The following is a 9,254-nucleotide window of genomic DNA, read 5'->3' on the forward strand; positions in this document are numbered from 1 at the left end:
CGCATGTTTTACGACTCGATGTGATGTAGGCGTTTCTACTCGTGCCACATTGCAGCCATCACCAGATCCACCAGTGGATGAATGCCTCCCCACACCGTGTCAGTCATGGGGGTTGTTTGACCATACTTCACCACGCTGGTCAGTGTGGGTTGGTGAGGTTCACACGTGCAGTTAACTATATTTAGCGTAGGAATGCATTTCATAATTTAGTGTCCATAGATTGAAAAAACAATGTTTATAATTGCTTTTTGTTTAATTTATTGTCCTTCACCCGCAACCTCAGATTAGCACGGTTGGTTACGTACGGTTCAAACGAAGTTTAACATACATACGTTTGGTGACAATTGACGAATTGAATGCGCAATAAGAAACATACGAGAAAGGCGCAGAGGACAACAGCAGAGCAGTTATTCTCTGAATACAGAGCTCGGAGTGGGCGCCAGGGGCACAAAGCTACGCGCGTCGACATGGTGGAGGGCAGGGGGCACCAGTAGCGACGAGGTGCGGAGATCTGGTGGGGGGCAGGGGTTGCCGGTAGTGACGAGGTGCGGTGGTGGCATCAACGGCTCCGGCCACGATGACGTCTCGAGCTTGATCTTGAAACTCGTATGTTCACAGCCCTCTCTTCAAGAGTGAGGACACGGTCCAGACGTACAGTCTTATACTGCAAGGGATCTCCTTTGCCATGTTGCAGGGTAAAGTAAGCAACCGGGCAGAGAACCTCATCCGAAGTTTGTGCAGGTGAGCAATTGTGTCAACGGATTGGTCACTTATTATGTGCTAAATGTAGGCAGGATGTAATGGCCAGCTCAAAAAATTTAAGTGAACCGGAGGGACTTTATTTAGAAGTAACAAATATAAAGGAAAACATTTAACTTTTTCAACGCCTCTATTTACATGTGTAGTGCTCGACTTGACACGACAGCTTCTTGCTTTTCTCTCTCTCTTTATTTCGTTAATACCGATCAACATTCCTCCAGTTAACACCAATCAACATTCCTCCTGCGCGCTCTCCGCGTTCCGCCGGCCTCGCTCGCTCCGCGTCTCTCCTCCGTCGACTCTCCTCTCCACTCTCTCGTCCAGTTCAGCCGCTCTTTATCGGCTCCCCCGTCACACTCAGCCACACTCCAGCCACTTTCTACTGGCTTCGTCGTCATACTCCAGCCGCTTTCTGCTGGCTTCGCCGTCACACTCCAGCCGCTTCTGCTGGCATCTCCACTGCTACCCTACTCTTCTCCACTGCTACCCTAGACTTCTCCACTGCTACCCTACACTTCTCCACTGCTACCCTACACTTCTCCACTGCTACCCTACACTTCTCCACTGCTTTTGGCTCCGCTGCTTCAGCTCCGACATCCTGCTTCTTCTCCCAGGCGCAAACTCCTGTCTGCTCCAAAAACCCCTCTCTTTATCCTCGAGCAAATTAATCTTCAATTAATCTCCACAATTAATCTTCAATTAATCGCCACTCGCCCCCAGCCCCCGCTGGCACCTGCCATGTTTTCCCAGACAATGCGGCGCCACTTAGCGACAACAACAACTTCTCGGCCAATCAGCGCCCTGCGTCCTTAATCACCCCTTACCACCTGTTACTGTCCTCAGCGACAGCGTGGCACCACATTTGGACAATAACAACTCCCAGCCAATCAGCGCCCTGTGTCCTTAATTGCCCCCTACCCGTCTCTGACCTTCTCCATACGCCTAACGACAACAACAATCTCGACCTCGTTTGCTCCCACTGTACTCTGCGCGCGCGTACACCCACTGCCGCGTGTGGCGCGTATTTTCAGGCACTACACATGTTAACATCCATCTTATCGTTTGAATCCAGAATGCATTGATATAATGGATAAAATAACAACAGCATTTCACAAAGACCGTACTCTATCCCCGAAGTTTGCTCTCTGCAATAACGATCACTCACTAATAAACGTGATCCCGCACTGTCGCGCGCTTGGCCTGCAACTATTCTTCCGCAGAGTTCGATACTATACCTTCACCCAGTCCCACGCTTTCTCACTAACTAGCTCTTAACCAGTCCTAACAACCACAGGTCACAAGCGAGTCTTCATCACTCTCCCACCGAAGCACCACTTGCAGCCTCTCCTCTGCATGCCGTTACTTATGTCGACCTTCTGAGTTTGTTCCTTCAGGACCTGCCTTTTCAGATCCTGCGTGCTTTTTATTTGATATGTATTCAGGAAATATGTCTGCCCGGTGACCTTGTTCAGTTATATTTTAATTGCGACATTAACTCTGCCTGTGAACGACGACGCTGTCCAGGGTCGATCCTCTGCATAGACTCGGGAGCCTGGGAGACGGGTTGGAAGCGGTGCGCACTCACAGGTCACGAGCTCTTCTGCATTTATTCTAGATTTGAAGCTTTCACGACTGCAAGGATTCATATTCTTAGGTTTTTTTCGGTAAAGTCACGTAGGTAAAAAAAGTTAAAATTAATAAAAGTAAAATAAAAATAAAATAAAAATCACGACGTTTCGGAGGCAACACAAGCTTCCGTCTTCAGGTGGAACCGTCACAGCACGATAGCTGTATAAAGTGATTTTTTTTACCTACGTGACTTTACCGAAAAAACCTAAGAATACTCTTCTGCATTGTTTGTATCATTTGCACTCGGAACGTGTGCACGCTTAGTTCGGTATCAAGTCAAAGGCGTGATGTCCTGCTCGAATGAGCATTGAGGAGGTGCTCAGCTTCTGTTGACAGAAGTTGAGCACCAGTAGTGGAAAGTCCTCAATTCCAATGATGTGGGCGAGTATACCCATAGGACAACCACTGTTGACTTCCACCAGAAAGTGAAATATATTTTATCGACCCCAGAGGGATGATAGGCTGAGTCATTCCTCAACCAGGATTCGCAACTTTCCGATTGTGAGCTGGTCGCTCTCCCGCTGCGCCACCTGGCCGGTTATCGACGTTATACCTCCGGAATTGCAAAGTCTTACAACACCCGAGGTTCTCTCCTTTTCTCAATCTCTGTTTTGCCACTTAGCATGGCCAGATTCAGCATTTATCATCGCGTCCATATTGATGGCACTCTCCATTGACTCTGCACACCCCTCGCTGTAGTCCAGGTTAATCGTCTATGCACAAAAAACACGGATACATATATGAGAAGTCACTTTTCATTATCGTATGTTGAGTTAAATATACCGTTTGCTTACAAAAGTTGTTATTTAAACTGTGCCCCTGTTACTTTACAGGTGGTTTAATCGTTTTGTTTGGGAACATCTTCGCAATGGGACCATGGAAGCTCCAATTTTGCCAAAAGTAAGAAAGCGTTTTACTTTATTCATGAACCATATATAGAAATTAAACCATACATATATTTAACACGTAGATTTACGCAGTCAATATTATGATTCATGATGGATTGTTTGGGTTTGGACGTGTAACATTTATTTCGCATCGCTCCTTCCTACCCAACACGGCCAAACAAAGTAAACTATCATGTGGTGCACAAGCGTTTAGCAACGCACCTACTAATATTGTTTGAGCTCACTCGCTGGTGATTTCCGGAACACATGAAGTCTGGGTTCTGTCCTGCAGATGCTTGGTGGAGTTACATCTGTTACATGTATATGTGTACAGGCAGTGTGGTTTAGGGCCTCTGACTTGTGTGAGCGACTGGCTGTACGAATTCTGCACGCACCATAAATCTGACTTTATATTATTATTTAACGTGACACAGCTAACAGTTAAATTGACGTTATTTTCTCCCTGCAGGTTTCTTACAGTGACAGCCAAAGGGACCTCAAAGCTTACCCTGAAGATCGGAGCACCAGTGCAACGTGGTACAATGACTTTTAGAGTGATTAATGTTCAAGAAAAGTAATGTTTATTGGAACTTGGATGCTAAGTTACAGTATGCTGTATATTGTGAATATTAATATGAATATATTTAAAATGTTGGCCGAGTTGATGTATGCTGAGTAGGGTTTATTTATTTAACGATATTTAATTCCCAGAAGCACCACAATCCAAATAGCAAACTTGTGAATATTAAAGCTACACGACTGAGGGATCATCATCTTGTACATCTGTATTCTCAAAAGGTACAACATTTTTTTTTAGGTAAAAAGTGGTTTCAAGAACTCCAGTCGTAATCTGCGCGCAGCTTCACAGTACTGTCGTTGAAAAGTACTTGGCATCCCACAGCTCTGTAAAGTTCCAGCATGACGTGTCGAGGTTGCAATGTCCTTTTTTAAAGAGAAACCCTAAAATGACCAATGCTATGCTTTTGGAGAGATAAGAAACCTGAACAAACGTGGACTGTGTCCCTTTCATACCAGAAATGCAGGAGTTGCTGCAATAAAAAGGGTTTCCCTGTCGGTGCTTCTCATGACAAATTCAGGGGTGCCACGGTGGCGAGATGTTAACTACCTCGCCTGGTATACATGAGATTGTGGGTTCGATTCCAACCCTGATGCTTGTATATTTGGAGTTTGCATGTTCTCCCCGTGGTGGCTTGGATTTTTCTCCGGGTCCTCCGGGTTTTCCCTCCACATTTAGAAGCATGCGCTTAGAGTTATAAATTTCTACACGATAAGCCACTTCGTTGAGTTATCATTTGTGGCCATGTCATTTCTGAACAAGAGCTACATAGCTCAGTGGGCCTTACCTGGTAAAATAAAAACAATGTTTGTTTTTTGTTTCATTTGTTTGACATCTTCAGTCATTCTTTATTCTCTAAATGATTTTCTCATTCTTTACCGAACAGCCTTATAGATTTCCGTGTACAAAAATCGTGTTTTGTTATCATATTTCCTCATGATTTAATTTCTTGTGTACATAAAGTATCATACTTAATAATGTACGGTAGTTTTACAATACAAAAAATATTAAAATAAATGCATAAATTATTTATACGAACCATATTACAAAACTTGACTACGATTAAACATTATACTGAGATAGCTGTTCAATGCGCTGTTTTCTTGCCCATGCAAATTAAAGAAATGTATGTGATTTGAATGTGGAATGACAATTCAAAGTACTGTGTTACTAATTATATAAATGATATACCTCACGATCATGCTTGTTCATACCTCTCAATACGTTTTGTTGAATAGTTTTGTTGGTGTTCGCACAAGAGAATGCACTCAATAAATGTGAAATGAACGCTCATTAGTTGAGAAAAGCATTTCAATTGGCACCAATTTCCCCGCTTCAATTTAAATTCAACTTTTAACAACTGGCAGAAGCTACTGACGAGGTTCGTCACATGGGAGGTCATTAAAGGGCAGAGGTCGCCCACACCGAACTGTACGTGGAGCGTCGTCACCAGTGGGACAGGAGTTGCACGTAGGGTCGCCACCTTTTTATCCACTCTCGACCAAACCCGAACGAGTTTCTCCGTCAGTTTTGGTCTAATCAACACTGTGTGGTCCACTGTGATGAAGTTCAACGCAGTGCCACCAGACCTGTGTACAAATCGATTCCTGCCACTCGAACACAGATGCCAATTCCCGGGCTGTGTGGATCAAACCCGTAGAGGTGTAAACTCACTCGAGTTAGCGCACGACGCAATGAAACCGCCAACCCGAGTTCGATTCCCATTCACGGCTGACATCAGTGGCAAGCGATATCTGAGCCAGACCTGGGCCTCCACACCCTATTCATAGACAGGCACTGACCAGAGTGATGAAGTTATGGTCAAGGGACCATTATGACCAACGCTCTCTGGGTTTGACCCGGAGAGTCTGGGAATTGTGTTGTATTTGGGTGACAGGAAGTGATTTGTACTGAGATCTGGTGGCATTGTGTTGACATTTTTTCATAAAACACTGCACAGTTTTGAAAGACCGAGGCCAGGGGTCGGCAACCTGCAACTCCGGAGCGGCATGCGACTCTTTAATGACTACTTCGTGCCGTTATTTATTAAGGTCCGTCTCCGATTCACATGCATTGCTGCACTTGAAATAGTTTTTTTTCCGAATTCGAAACAAATGGATCTTCTTGTTATTTTAGTTGCCAACCACTGACCTAGGCTGACTGAGGAATATGTCCGAATTTGGTTAACAGTGGAAAAGGTGGCGATTCTAGGCAGTGTGCCTGTGCCTGCAGCACACAAAGATATGGGCCGCCCTGCTCATCAATGCTCAGATGGCCTCCACAATGAAGCACCCAGCCCTGCCTCCCCGCCCTTCCCCAGCCACGCGCAACAACCGGATGACCGTCACACACGCGTGGGTTTATTGCATTTCACAGTGCATGCACGAGCGATCCCAACAGCGCAATTCACAAGACACCAGACGTGAGGTTCCTCTACCCATCCCTCAAGATCTGCCACGCTGCACACTCGAGAACTCGCTGCACCACGCACAATGTCCACCACAACATTCAGCACGTGCCATGATACACAACCACCCAGGACGAGTTGCACTTCGGGTTGCTTCTGCGGTCGTCTGGAACGCTCTTCCTTCCGATATTAGGAAACCATATTCTTGGGTTTTTTCGGTAAAGTCACGTAGGTAAAAATTTAAAATTTTAATTAATAAAAGTAAAATTTTTAAAAAAAATCACGACTTTAACAAAAAAACCCAAGAATATGAATCCTTGCAGTCACGAAAGCTTCAAATCTAGAATTAGGAAACCACTGGAGCTATGCACTTTTAAATCTAGATAAAAAAAAACTAATTTATTTAAAATAGCTTTTTGTGTTTAGTTTGTTGTCCTTCCCCCGCACCTCCAATTAGCAAAGTTGGCTACGTACGGTGTGAAAGAAGTTCAACACGCAGTGTTCATACATCCGGACAGTCTGGGAACTGTCATATGTGTGCGAGTGGCAGGAATTTGTGCTGAGACATGGTGGCATTGCGTTGAATTTTATCACAGTAGATTGCAGTTTTTTTGGTAGACCTTGGCTGAGAGAGAAATATGTCCGGATTTGTTTGACAGTGGAAAAGGTGGCCATCCGAGATACACTGCATCATACACAACGTAGCAAGCACTATCATAGTACGACAGATGCATTCAGACGCTATATATTCCAGTTGTGAAGTGTGTATGCCGCTTTATCCTTCTGAGAAATACTTTCATTTGGTTAGTGAACTTAATGACCATGTTTCTGATTCATATACCATATAGCAAGTCGTACGCAATGATTAAACATCTCTTCCTCGGCACATTGTTACGTTTACTTTAATTTATCACGTTCAGATTTCCCAAACCACTCGCGACTCTAACCCTCTTGTCTGCCTTTTAAATTTGGATTCAGTTGAACGCTGACCCAAAAAAATGAAACTGCCATCGATGTAACACGGAACTCCTTTTATCCATATCCATATGCGGGCCCCAAATCGGTGACCCCTATTATCCGTGGGGGGGGAAATTGCAGGTAATAGCATGCCCACCAAAATAACGAGCTATTTTTTTCGAATTCGGTAAACCCCCCCCACCTCCCAATATTTCAAAAGCTGTCAATGCAATCTGATCACGAACGATGGTCCTTCATACATTTTATGAACGTCACGAAGCAGTCGTTTAAAGAGCCGCATGCGGCTCTGGAGCCGGAGATTGCCGACACCTGCACCACGGATAATGAATGAGAAGAACACGGTTGTGGTTACATTTTCGCAGAGCTGTAGAAAATGTGCTCGCGCTCGTCACAGTTGAGACACAAGAGAGACAGACGATTGTTCTTGCTGAACGGCTGCGTTCTTGTTTGATGCCAGCGAAGTTAATGAAGACCTATATTATTCTGAAAACATCCTGCGCGCAATCACCTTATAGGCTGCACATTTAGTAAGGTGCTGAGAAAGGGACACGGACAGCAGAGGGATAGGCGTTATGGCTAATGAGTATAATGGATAACAGTTATATTTCGATTTAAAGCTTTCGTGACTGCAGGGATTCAGTTTCTTGGTTCTTTCGGTAAAGTCACGTAGAATGGAAATAATAAAATAATACTAATTAAAGATAATAAAATAATTCTCACGACGTTTCGGCCACAACGCAAGCAGCCGTCCTCAGGTGAAGAACAGGTCTATCGAGAAGACGTGGTCTGAATTAAACAACCCCAGGCCTGGAGCGTCTATTTAAGCTGGGTTGGAGGGGGAAGAGCGCCTTGACAAAAGAATTTGCATATCAAGAGGAATTTAGCATATTTATGGGAAATGCAGATATGGGATTAGTACTACTTGTGAAATGCGTAGGAAGTTGGCGGGGGGTTTAAAGCTGGCAACCCATACGGTTTACCCGTAATTCTTGTACAGACGAATTAAGTTTTTAGGCCCATACGGCGTTCAGCCGTTTCAATACGGACAAAACTAAATTGTCTATTTGTGTCTCCCTTGTGATGGGACTTTGTAGGATGAACGTTGAGATTTATAAGGGTACGGGGTGAACAATAAGGCCTGAATTGGCCTGTAATAAGGTGGGGCACTGATAAGTGGTTGACAGGTATGTAGTAGTGTCGTGTATTGTGCAGTGTATAGTGTAGTGTATAGTGTAGTGTATCGGATGAACGTTGAGATTTATAAGGGCACGAGGTGAGCAACAAGGTCTGAATTGGGTCTGTAATAAGCTGGGGCACTGATAAGGGGTTGACAGGTATAAAAAGTTTTCGTGACTGCAGGGATTAATATTCTAGGTTCTTTCGGTAAAGTCATGTAGAAGGGAAATAATAAAAATAAAACAATAAAATTCTCACGACGTTTCGATTGCAACACAAGCAATCCTCATCAGGTGTGAAAATCAACCTTTTCTTGCTGTGGTTTTCACACCTGATGATGATGATTGCTTGTGTTGCAATCGAAACGTCGTGAGAATTGTATTGTTTTATTTTCATTATTTTATTATTTCTCTTCTACGTCACTTTACCGAAAGAACCAAGAATAGGTATAAAAAGATCAATAAACTAAGAACACACACACAAAAAGGCAGTTTTTAAATAAATGCGCTTTCAACTTGGTCGATTCAAAAGTGCACGTCTCCAGGTGGCTTCCTAATATCGGCAGTAATCGATGGTCCGAACGAGCGAGCAGCCAATGGCGCACGCCCCCCCACCCCCAGGTAAAATGGAGGCCGTCCCCGCCTGCCCCTCCTCCACCCCCAGGTAAGATGGCGGCCGTCTCCGCACGCCCCTGTGACGTCACGCCGGATATCCGGCAACCGACCTCAGCTTTCACTTCCGCGTTCGCCGTGGGGGTCGAGGGGTCGGGAGGCGGCGCCGCGTGAAGGAGACGGAGGTGAGGAGGGAGAGGGGGGTGAGGGGTGAGGCGGGAGAGGGGGTG

The 9,254-nt window shown here is 44.8% G+C and overlaps 1 protein-coding gene and 1 long non-coding RNA gene across 4 annotated transcripts in view; both read left to right on the top strand.

The window, feature by feature from the left end:
- The first annotated feature begins 648 nt into the window (after positions 1-648).
- On the top strand, positions 649-5,044 carry LOC144720689 (uncharacterized). The gene is made up of 4 exons (XR_013585789.1): positions 649-741; positions 2,284-2,346; positions 3,222-3,288; positions 3,745-5,044. It is a non-coding gene; the product is annotated as an uncharacterized LOC144720689 (long non-coding RNA).
- A 4,095-nt stretch (positions 5,045-9,139) lies between these two features.
- The window catches only part of LOC144720690 (inositol polyphosphate multikinase-like), a 15,250-nt gene continuing 15,135 nt past the window's right edge, over positions 9,140-9,254 (top strand). For all 3 annotated transcript variants that reach the window (XM_078597648.1, XM_078597650.1, XM_078597649.1), the window contains exon 1: positions 9,140-9,209. The gene's annotated coding sequence lies outside the window, so the exon portion shown is untranslated. The remainder of the gene's footprint in view (positions 9,210-9,254) is intronic.

The sequence above is a fragment of the Lampetra planeri genome, chromosome 9 (assembly GCF_965212315.1).
Source record: "Lampetra planeri chromosome 9, kcLamPlan1.2.h2, whole genome shotgun sequence".
NCBI lineage: Eukaryota > Metazoa > Chordata > Hyperoartia > Petromyzontiformes > Petromyzontidae > Lampetra > Lampetra planeri.